Source organism: Momordica charantia (assembly GCF_013281855.1).
Source record: "Momordica charantia cultivar OHB3-1 chromosome 7 unlocalized genomic scaffold, Mcharantia_2.0 BLBB01000007.1, whole genome shotgun sequence".
In the NCBI taxonomy this organism is placed as follows: domain Eukaryota; kingdom Viridiplantae; phylum Streptophyta; class Magnoliopsida; order Cucurbitales; family Cucurbitaceae; genus Momordica; species Momordica charantia.
The window spans coordinates 16,797,818-16,809,821 of record NW_028275165.1 but is presented as its reverse complement, the minus strand read 5'-3'; the positions used below and the strand labels follow the sequence as shown (position 1 = coordinate 16,809,821).

The window sequence follows — 12,004 nt, the reverse complement described above, 5'->3', positions numbered from 1 at the left end:
AAAAACTTAGAGAAGAAAGACATTTTTCAAGTAGAAAGTTAGGAAATTTGATAATGATAAGCAACTCGAGGTCCTAAGTTCGTTATCTCGAATTTCTTTATTAATCAAATTTTGTTAATTGATTGTGGGAAGAGAGGTCCGAAATTTTGTCCATCACCAGTGGTTTGCTTCGGATCGAAAATTATTTGCCCCCATATCTTTTGATGGCAAGAGGAACAATATTTTTATTCCAACACCCAAAATTACGTCCCTCAAAATAATGTCATTTTTAAACGTGACCAAGTCTCTTCACCATTTTTAAAGCTTAGACGCCATACAAGATTTACATAAAATGGAAAAGGCTGAATTAAACTATATAATATATATATATATATTATGTTAATAATGGGCTTTTTATTTTATTCGGTCCAGCAGTGGTATTGGGCCGAGCGGTCCGTTACTAATCGGCCCATTAAAGCAAACGCTAAAACTAAAAGGCTTGAACCAGTTTCCAGAATCCCACATCGGCAGCGACCAGATTTGGCTTCCAATTAAACGCTATAAATAACTGCCTTCACTAGCTTTGCTAATTTACGCAGCCGCACGATGAGCGCACAGCGAACTATTCTTTCGCCTTTTACTAAAGAATACCGTGCGCTCGTCGCATTCAGCGGCGTACGCTTATTTTTGGAGGGGCTCTCTTTTTTTGAGAAATTCCCCACAAATTAAGTTCTAATTATTTGTAAATTTGTTTCTCTTACCACAATTATACTTTTTTAAGGTTAAAAAATGCATTCATGAGCATCAGAGGATTAGAGCACGTGGTAGATCAGATGTTCATAGGATTAGAGCACGTGGCTACAGACTTTAGAAATCATTTTATTTTTTGTTTTTTATTTTAAAAGTTATACTTGTTATCATTCATCTTTATCTATGTTTTTCATTTTTTCTTATGACCTTTTAAAATGTAAACTAAATTATGAGGGAAATTTTTTTACAAGAGTATTGATTTTTATCCACTTTTTTCAAAATTTATATTTTATAATCTTCAGTAAAGAATGATATTTGGTATTTAACACGTGAGGATGGGGGATTGAACTCGCAATATCTTGATTAAACATATATGTCAATTATTGCTGAGCTTACGCTCGCTTTGGTAATTAAAATGAAATATAAACTATAAAAATTTTGGTTTTGTCATACTTAGAGAATTAACTAATAAAAAGTAACATAATTAAATATATCATATTAATTATTAACTATAATTATTGATTTCTGAGAGTATAAGACAAATAAATTCTATTAAAAGACACTATTAAAAATGAGAGGGTGGTTAATATGAACCTAGCTCATGGTTCAAATATTTTGTTCCTTTTTTAGAGTCCGAGGTTGAATACCTCATCTTGAGTAGTTTAATATAACAATCAATTTAATATTAATCCATCCAGTGGTTTAATATATACCATCAATTTAATATTAATCCATCTCATATATATATAACGACATAAAAAACTTATAATATATGATTGAATTTTGACATTTTGTTACAAAGTTTTAGTTGTTAAGGTTAAAATTAATTCACTCCTTTTAAATTTTGGAGCTAAAGATCGAACTTCATTCTATTAACTTTTATCAAATATAGCGAATGAATTAAAACTATAACTTATTAAAATTTAATTATATTTTTATCCCTGTATTTTAATGTTGGATTCAAGAAATTTTATGACTGCCCATGCCAAACATTTTCCCTCTCTTAAAATGTAACACAAATCTAATGTATTACCTGATTTTGTGCCTAAATAACAAGTCACAAATCTAGTGAATATTATTTGCTAGCATTTAAGCTAAAGCCATCATTATATATATATTTTTTAACAAAAATATAATCCATAGACTGAACCCAAAATTGTAACAAATTTGCCTCTTTGGAAATAAAAAACAATAATTTCTTGCCCATAAACTTGATAAGTTGTATCCATATTCACCCTAAACTTTTAATTTCGTAAACTTGAATTCTAAACTTTGATAAATATTAAAAATTTACTCTCTATTTATTTTCCGCTAGTTTATCCACCACGTTGACAGTAAAAAAATTAAAAAGAAAACTCATAAATTCATTGAAAATCAAGCATTTGAATAATACAAAAAAATTGACCATTAATAACCCTGTCAAAACTTACCAATTTTGACAAAAAAAAAAAAATTATTATGTCAATTTCATACCACATACATGTTTTATAACTCACTTAGAACACCTCACTTAGAACACCTTTGAGTGGAAATATGTTTTATAACTCACTTAGAACACCTTTGAGTGAAGTGAATATTTCCACGCAAGGTGATAAAAAAAAACAATATGATGAAATTTAAAGTTTACGATAAAAATTGATATTAGTTGCAAAATTTAAGATTAAGATTAATATTTTCCACCAAGAAACTATGGTGAAAAATATTGGTTTACTTGTTCTAAAAATATATATATATATATATATATATATATATATATATATATTTACTCAAAGGAGGGGAGCAGAAAATGAAATTTAATGTTTTTCTAATAAGGTAATTTGATGTTATTTTTAGTGCAAGGCGTGGTGGTAGGATTCAAACTTGCAACCTTTTATTAAAAAAATTTGACACAATTTTTTAAAATAATATTTGGGTGTTTGACTTGTTAAAAATATATGGTCAAAAGAAATCTTTTTTAATATTATTTATTGTCCATCTACCAAACTTTTTACTTTTTACTAGAATAATGCTTCCAACATTTTCTTAATATTTTTTAAAAACAAAAATCAAATTAAATTTAAGTAAAAGATCTAACAAAATTTTAAAACAAACAAAAAATCTATCTTTCAAAAAACGAACTTTAAATTAAATTTAACTATACAAATCTTAAAACAACATAGTAAAACAAAATTAAGTTTAATCTAAAAAAATCTAACAAAATCTTAACTAATTATTACGAAACATTTGGACTCTTTTGATAATTTTTTGGTTTTTGGCTTTTCTTCTTTTTATTTTTTGTTTTTAAAAAACAAAAACCATATATGTTCTGATAACATTTTTTATTTTGTTTTTGAAAAATAGAATACCAAAACATGTTTTTTGTTTTTTGTTTATAAAAAGTTAGAAAATTGAAAATGCATACTAGAGAGAGAAAATTTTATGTAGGGTAGGGATGACAATGATGTGAGTGCAAGATGTTCTTCTCCATTCTCGTGCTCGTGGAAATTTTTAGTCTCCATCTCCACCTCGTTCTTAGATCCGAGAGTTGTTCTCGAGAAAAATTATCGGTTTTATAATTGTTTTTAATTATTTTTAGAATTTAAGTATAAAAAAAGTGTAATGAATATATATTGATTATTTAAAAAATGGAATCGGGGACGGGGATGAGGTCGGACATGCATTTGCTATTTTTGGGACCCGATCCTGTCGAAATTTTTGTTTTCCCTCTCGTAGAGACATAAAAATACAAGATATGTACATAAACTTTTGGAACATAAAGTTTAGAGAGATAAATAAAAAGATTTAGAAAAAAAAATAGTGAAAGAAAAGTTAATGACAAAAACAGAAAAATAATAAAGTTGAGATGAAAAATATGTTAAAAGAAGAAAAAAAATTATAAAGAAAGAGAAAAATGATAGTGGAAACAAATTTAGAGATAAAAACAAGATTCAAAATATAATTTTTAGAGAAACTGAATAAATACAAAGATAAGTAAAAGTTACAATGAAAGAAAATTGAACGAGAAAAAAAATTACAATGAAAAGTTATAAAAGATGAAATTTTAAAGGAAAAAAATTAGGAAAAATATTAAATTTTTATAGAGAGAAATGAAACTGGCCCGTTAAAAAAATAAAAATACATAAAAATTTGGAGAGAAAATTAATAATAATTATTCAAAATATGAAAATTTTAGAGAGAGAAAAATAGAGTTTGTAGAGAGAAATTTTAGAAATAACAAAATTTTAAAATGAGAAATAAATTTTTTAGAGATAAATACGTGAAAGAAAAAAAAGTTGAGTATTAGAAGAAAAAATCATATTTTGAAAACAAAAACTTGTTTTTGAAAACTATATATATATATATATATATATATATATATATATATATTTGAAATTTATCTAGAATTCCAAAATGGTTTTTTAAAAAAAAAACAGAAATTTGAATTAGTTATCAAATAACCTATTTGTTTACCCTGGACACGTGGAGGACAGCCATTGCTGCCCCAAGGTGACCCATGAGTCATGCCCCAGCTCGGACCGTCGAGATCACCACCACTAGCGTTGACAGATGCTAAGTATGAGGGCCGAGATGAACCTGGCTGAGGTCCGACCTACCGGGAAGCTCGGTGGGGGCCGATGTGAGTTACTGTCAGCAGGCGTGATTATCAGGGGTAACCGTCGATCCCAAGATTACCGGGTGTAACCGTCGATCCTGAGATTACCGGGTGTAACCGACGGTCCCGAGATTACCGGGTGTAACCGACGGTCCTGAGATTACCGGGTGTAACCGTCGGGAGATTAGCAGGACTACCACCCATAAGTAGAGGACTTCACTCCACGATCAGGTACGATGATTTCTGACCTCGAACTAAACTGGGAATCCGACTTATACTGACTTGATCGTCGGAGTGCTCACCTTTTTGTGCAGGTCCGCCCAAGTATTCAAATCGGTCCGGAGGCCGAGTTCGAGCTGCAATCTGAAATACACTGTTGTGCATATCCTTGCATAAACATTTGACGCCGTCTGTGGGGTCGACAATCTAAGTCATCCCAATTCTTTTAAACCAACACGCGAGCGAAAATGGTTCAACCAGCAAACTCGACCAATACGGCAGATCGAAGGACTCTAGCTGCCAGCGATGCCCACCAGAGGGAGGTCGGAGCAGCAGTGGTAGAGGGGCAAGGTCACGACGGCCTAGCAACAGAACCCCTCCGCAGGTCGGCACGAATCACCGCGCCTGTCCTACCACCTACGCACCCAAGGACATCCAAGGCCACCCGTGGCCGAGGTGGGACCTCTAAGAAGGGCGCCCGGGGTCCAGCCCCGGCTCCAAAAAGTGAAAACTTTGACGCACTCCAGAGAGAAATTGAGGCAATGCGCACACAAATGCGGTCCATGGAGGAAATGTATAACGAGATGATACTAGCTGCAGGCGCATGGTCCCGATCTGAAAATCGAATGACGCGCATTGACATACGCGAGCAAAGGGGTTCCCACCTCGGCCCAGTCGAGGAGGAACATCCCGAAGACAACGAGAGCGAGGGACACACTCGCCGGAGGGGAGACCTCCGTGAGCATCTCAACAGAAAGAGAGATTCATCTCTCCGAAAAGGACAGTCACCATCCCGCTCACACCGGAGCTCCAACCAGCAGGCTGAATCCTCTCACAACCCAGCAACTCCCGCAGGGGTGATCACAAGGGCGGAGTTCGACCAGCTGAGGGGCAAGCTCGACGCTCAGGTGGAGGCCTTAAAGGCCAAATGTGAGCAGAAAGAAGGTCCACTGAACGATGGCGACTTGAGAGAATCGCCCTTCACCTCGGACGTTTTGGAAGCACCGATCCTTCCGAAGTTCAAAGCTCCTACCGTGAAACCTTATGGTGGGTCGAAGGACCCCAAGGATTATGTTGAGGTCTTTGAAGGCCTCATAGATTTCCAAGCGGCATCAGACGCAATCAAATGTCGCGCCTTTCAGATCGCGCTTACCGGCAGCGCGCGTTTGTGGTATCGGAGACTGCCAGCCAGGTCGATCTCGACCTACGCTCAGCTGAGAAGGGAGTTCCTTGCCCAGTTCTCTTCTCGGCACTATGACAAAAAGACAGCGACCCATCTCGCCACCATCAGGCAAAAGGAAGGTGAGACGCTGCGGGAATATGTCACAAGATTCAAGGAGGAACAATTGAAGGTCGCACACTGCTCTGATGACTCGGCCATGTGCTACTTTCTCACCGGCCTAGTCGACGAAGCCCTCACGGTGAAGCTTGGAGAGGAGGCCCCGGCCACCTTCGCCGAAGTGCTGCAGAAGGCGAAGAAAGTCATCGATGGGCAGAAGCTCCTCCGAACCAAAACCAGCCGACCAGAACGAAGGATCGGCCGGGATAGAAGCGGAAAAGATGAAAAGGCGGATCCCAAGTCCAAGGACAAGGGATCTTTCTCCAGTGGCCGAGCTGAGTTTCGAAGAGCGGTGAACGGACCCACCAGGAGCCGACCTTACGAACGCTTCACCCCGACCACGATTCCAATTTTTGAGATCCTAACGAACATCGAGGAGTCCAGAATGGAAAAACTACTCAAACGTCCGGAGAAGCTTCGGGAAGCCCCGGAGAGGCGCAACAAGAACAAGTATTGCCGCTTCCATCGGGAGCATTGCCACAACACGTCGGACTGCTGAGAGTTGAAGCGCCAAATTGAGGATCTAATTCAAGATGGCTACTTCAAGAAATTTGTGGGAAAGCCCAGGACCAGCTCGGCAGAGAAAAAGGAAGAGCGGAAGCGTTCGAGGACACCGCCCCGGCGCACTGGCCGACCTGCGGTCATCAATACCATTTTCATAGGGCCAAGCGGGGGTTAGTCCGGACATAAAAGAAATGAGTTAGCTTGTGCAGCCAGACGCGAGGTGTGCATCATCAGGGAGCAGAAGCCGACCTGCCCAATCACCTTCGACAGTGCAGACTTAGAGGAGGTCCACCTGCCCCACAATGACGCACTTGTGATCGCTCCCTTGATTGATCATGTGGTGGTCAGGAGGGTGCTGGTAGACGGAGGCGCATCTGCTAACATCCTGTCCTTACCGACCTACCTCGCCCTAGGATGGACGAGGTCGCAATTGACGAAAAGCCCGACACCGCTGGTTGGGTTCTCTGGAGAATCGGTCATCCCAGAGGGTTGCATCGACTTGCCGGTCACACTTGGGCATGACCAAACTCAGGTCACCCAAATGGCCGAGTTCGTGGTAATTGACCCATCATCCACTCATTTCGGGCCATTCCCTCGACACTTCATCAAGTTTTGAAGTATTCCACCATCAATGGCGTGGGCACGGTCCGAGGAGAACAGACCGCTTCAAGGGAGTGTTATGCCTCCGCACTCAAAGGCTCATCGGTCTGCACCCTCGAAACTCTCGCCGGTAGGGATGTGACGCTCGAGTTCGAGACCGACCTGCCGAGGAGGGAGTTTGCCGCACCCACTGAGGAGCTCGAGCTTAATCCTCTGCTTAGTCCCGAGAAGCAAGTAAGCATAGGAACCAAGCTGGGGGCCACCGACAGAGAGGAGCTAATCCACTTCCTCAGATCCAACTCGGATGTCTTTGCGTGGTCCCATGAGGACATACCTGGCATTGACCCGAAAATTATGACGCATTGCCTCAGCATAGATCCGTCATTCCGACATGTAAAGCAAAAAAGAAGACCTATAAACAAGGAGCGGAGTGATGTAATTGTTGAGGAAGTTAGCAAACTTTTGAAAGCTGAATACATAAGAGAAATTTCGTACCCCGAGTGGCTCTCCAATGTTGTATTGGTTAAAAAATCTAACGGAAAGTGGAGAATGTGCGTAGATTTTACGAACTTAAATAAGGCATGTCCGAAAGATTGCTTCCCACTGCCGAGGATTGATCAACTCGTGGACGCCACAGCCGGGCACGAACTGCTCACCTTCATGGACGCCTACTCAGGGTACAACCAAATCAAGATGCATGTCCCATATCAAGATCATACCGCATTCATAACGGACCAAGGACTGTACTGTTACAAGGTTATGCCCTTCGGTTTAAAGAACGCAGGAGCGACCTACCAGAGAATGGTGAACAAAATGTTCGCCAAGCAGATCGGCCGGAATATGGAATTGTATGTGGACGACATGCTTGTCAAGAGCAAGCAGTCTAAGTCGCATCTCTCCGATCTGACCGAAGCCTTCGCGGTTCGGAGGACATATCAAATGAAGCTCAACCCAGCTAAATCTGCCTTTGGAGTCTCTTCGGGAAAATTCCTTGGCTTCATGGTGAACAACCGGGGAATCGAGGCCAACCCTGAAAAGATTAAAGTCGTGCTCGAGATGGAGGCACCTAAGACGCTGAAGCAGCTTCAGTGCCTCAATGGCAGGATTGCGGCCCTGAACCGGTTTGTTTCAAGATCGACAGATAAGTGCCTTCCTTTCTTCAAAGTCCTACGAAAGAAAGGGTCGTTTGAATGGACAGCGGAGTGCGAGCAAGCATTTCAGCAGTTGAAAAGTTACCTCTACTCGGCACCTTTGCTCGCCAAACCCCTGCCAGGGGACAAGCTCCAGTTGTACTTAGCAGTGTCTGACAGTGCCGTCAGCTCGGCCCTAATCAGGCAAGAGGAAGCGCGGTAAAACCCGGTCTACTACACAAGCAAGGCTATGACCGAAGCCGAGACCAGATACCCTCAAATGGAACAGTTGGCTCTCGCTTTAATCACCTCGGCCCGACGGCTTAGACCATACTTCCAAGCCCATACTGTGGTGGTGCTCAGTCACTTGCCTCTAAAAAACATCTTCCATAAGCCAGAAGCTTCTGGATGCCTGATGAAGTGGGCAATGGAGCTAAGTGGGTACGACATCCAGTTCGAACCCAGAACTGCGTTGAAAGGACAAGCAGCGGCAGATTTCATAGCCGAGCTCACACCACCTTCCGAGCTGAGCGAGTCCAACCTACCGTGGACAATCTATGTCGACGGATCCTCTGATGAGAAGGGGTGCGGGGCCGGGGTCCTCTTGCTCGGACCAGGAGGCGAGCGATTTGAGTATGCCTTGCGGTTCGGCTTCCGGACTTCTAACAACGAGGCTGAGTATGAAGCATTTATTGCCGGTCTGCGAATCGCTAGAGCATTGGGGGCCTCTTGTGTTAAGGTCTTCGGCGACTCCCAGCTGGTTGTGAGCCAGATCAAGGAAGAGTACCAAGCCAAAGACTCCCGAATGGAGAAGTATTTGGGCAAGGTCAGATCGTACCTTGCCCAGTTTCGAACTTACGAAGTAAGCCGGGTTCCCCGAGTAGAAAATTCTAATGCTGACGCCTTGGCCAAGTTAGCATCAGCGTACGAGACCGACTTGGCCAGGTCGGTCCCGTCGGGATCTTAGATAATCCCTCGATCTCAGAGCCAGATCTGATGGAGATCGGCGCTCCAGAGTCCTCATGCTCGCCTTGCCAACTTTCTGCGCTCCTTGGGGTCTTGTGGTGAATTGCCCCTAATGAAGTCCGCAATCGGGTCCATCCATGAGGACTCTGGAGCGCCGATCTCCATCAGGTTGGCAAGGCGAGCAGCTCGGTTCGTGGTCCGAGGTGGAAGATTGTACTGACGCGGCTTTTCCCTGCCTCTATTGAGATGCCTAACCCCTGAAGAGGGCCTATTCATCCTCAGAGAAATCCACGAAAGACTGTGCGGCAATCACTCAGGCGCCCGGTCGCTGTCAGCCAAAGTGATCCGACAAGGATACTATTGGCCGACCCTCAGCTAGGACGCCAAGAAGTTCGTTAGAATTTGCGACAATTGCCAACGCTACGGAACCATAATCCACCAACCTCCCGAGCTGCTCACCCCCATCTCGGCCCCGTGGCCATTCGCGTAGTGGGGGGTAGATATCATTGATCCTTTCCCTTTGGGCAAGGTCCAGACTAAGTTCGCTGTGGTTGCTGTGGATTACTTCACAAAGTGGGCCGAGGCCGAGGCGCTCTCCCACATAACGAAATCCAGAGTCACGTCCTTCGTATGGACAAATATCATATGTCGCTTTGGTATACCGCAGGCCATTGTGACAGACAATGGGAAGCAGTTTGACAACGCCAAGTTCAAAGACTTTTGCAGCAAGCTTGGCATAAGTTACCTTAGCTCGTCCCCCGCACATCCGCAAGCAAATGGGCAGGTGGAGGTAGTCAACAAGATCATCAAGCGAGGCATCAAACTTAGACTGGACTCCAAGAAAGGCAGGTGGGCCGAGGAGCTACCAGAGGTTCTATGGTCGTACCGGACCACCCAAAGAGGATCGACGGGTGAGACCCCGTTCTCCCTGGCCTTCGGCTCCGAAGCTGTAGTCCCGGTTGAGATCGGCATGCCATCTGACAGAGTAGAGCATTACGAGCCTACAGCAAATGAGGAAGAGCTGCTGCTCAACCTCGACTTGTTGGAAGAAAGAAGAGCAATGGCCCAGCTACGCCTGACGAAATATCAGGGCAGAATGGCCAGACACTACAACGCCCGCGTTCGACCTCGAACCTTCCAAGTCGGACATCTGGTCTTAAGGAAGGTCCAAACCCATGTGGGTGCCCTTGACCCGACCTGGGAGGGGCCGTTTGAAGTCAAGGGAATAGTCCGAACTGGGACGTACATGTTGGCCGATCTGAAAGGAGACGTCCTCGCGCACCCATGGAACGCGGAGCACCTGAAGCGTTATTATCCTTGAAATGCCGAAATGGTTTTCAATGGATCTATAAAAACTGTTTCAATCAGAAATGTGATGATTTAATTTCATGATTCCGAGTTCGACCAGAAATTAAATGGGGGCCACGGACTCCCACACGGTCACATTCCAGCAGTCGGTTAAAATTCAATCCTCCAAAACCTAAGGGTACGAGGTGCGATGCCAAAACCACTAACGAACTTAACATTCAAACCTTCAAGGTAAAGGGGCGATGTAAAAAGTTCAAAATGATCAAGCCTTTGAACTTGAGGGTACGATGTGGGATATGAAGAACAGCTACGGACTTAGGATTTTAGCCTTTTAACGTTTTTTAAGTTGAGGGTGCGATGTTAAAAAATCCAGAGTTGGTGCAATGTATTGAACACTAGACATAGATTCAAATTCAAAATTTCAAGTATTTTTGAAGGCGCGACCTCAAAAGTATGAGGTGCGAGGTGACATTGGCTTTACCTTAAAGAAAAAGCGAAGAAAGGAAGGCAACAAAGTAAAAACAAATGGGTGCTTCCTTATTGAATGGAGAGCAGAGCCAAGGCTTATAGACCTTGCAGCTCTGCCCTGACACTTACAAACAAAGGAGAAGAGAAGAAAGACAGAGAAAGGCCTCATGAAGGATGATCGCCTAAGAGCCTGCCTGAGGAGCGCCCTCCTGAGTGGTGCCGACCTGGTCCTCTTCGAGATCGGAGTAGTCAGAGTCCAGATCTCTGACATACTTATCCACTAACGCTTGGGGGCCAGGGGTGCCGCCAGGCCCAGACGCCTACTGCTCGGCATACCTCTTTTTCAGACCACTGAGATCGATCTGAAGGTCAGGCATGTCAGAAGCAATGCCCTTCATGAGGAACTTGAAGCCCGCGTCAGAGAAGTCTTTGGCAAATCCATCGAAGTCAGGATGTTGCCTAAACGATTCCTCCAATAGGACTCCATTGCTGAGACGCTCCTTCGCCGTCTCCAGCTCGGCAGTCGCATGCTTCAGCTCCTCATCCTTCGCTTCAAGCGCCTGGAGCATGTCGTCCTTCTCCTTCAGGAGTTGGAACTTCTCCTTCTCCAAGCCCCTGGTGATAGCATGGGCAGCTCGGAGCTGGGCCTTGCGTCTGTCCTCTTCCTTCTTCAGCAGCTCGGCCTTGGTCTCCACCTTGGCCTTCAAAATTTCCACCTCAGAGTGAGCCTTCAGCAGCTCATCCTTCATGGTGGAGGAAGCAGCCTCCAAGGCAGCAGAGAACTCCTCTTTCTCCCTCGCTGCCAGAACTTCCCTCCCATCCAGCTCGGCCTTTACAGCCAGAGCCGATTGAATGGAAGCAACAAATGCCTGAGGAAAAACACCAAGAAGAAAATTAGACCGAGCTACCTGTTAGGTAAATTGAGCAAAAATTGAGACACCAATCTTACCTCAGCGGCGTAGTTGATGGTCCTCTGTAGAACGGACCCTGGGTCACTTACAAATTTGGACGCCCTCCTTAGGCAGCGGTCCAAACTTGCAGCCGAGATGCGGGACACCTGGTCCCTCACCCTAGAACTTGACGGCTCAACTCTGAACCGTGCTGTCACGTCGGACGTCCCGCCCATCCTGGCTTCAGGATCGTCCACCC

The 12,004-nt window shown here is 43.4% G+C and overlaps 1 non-coding gene across 1 annotated transcript; it reads left to right on the top strand.

Annotated features, from left to right (window-relative positions):
* The first annotated feature begins 576 nt into the window (after nt 1–576).
* LOC148210462 (U5 spliceosomal RNA) lies at nt 577–694 on the top strand. Its single transcript, XR_015792461.1, has one exon. It is a non-coding gene; the product is annotated as a U5 spliceosomal RNA (small nuclear RNA).
* The last annotated feature ends 11,310 nt before the right edge of the window (nt 695–12,004 follow it).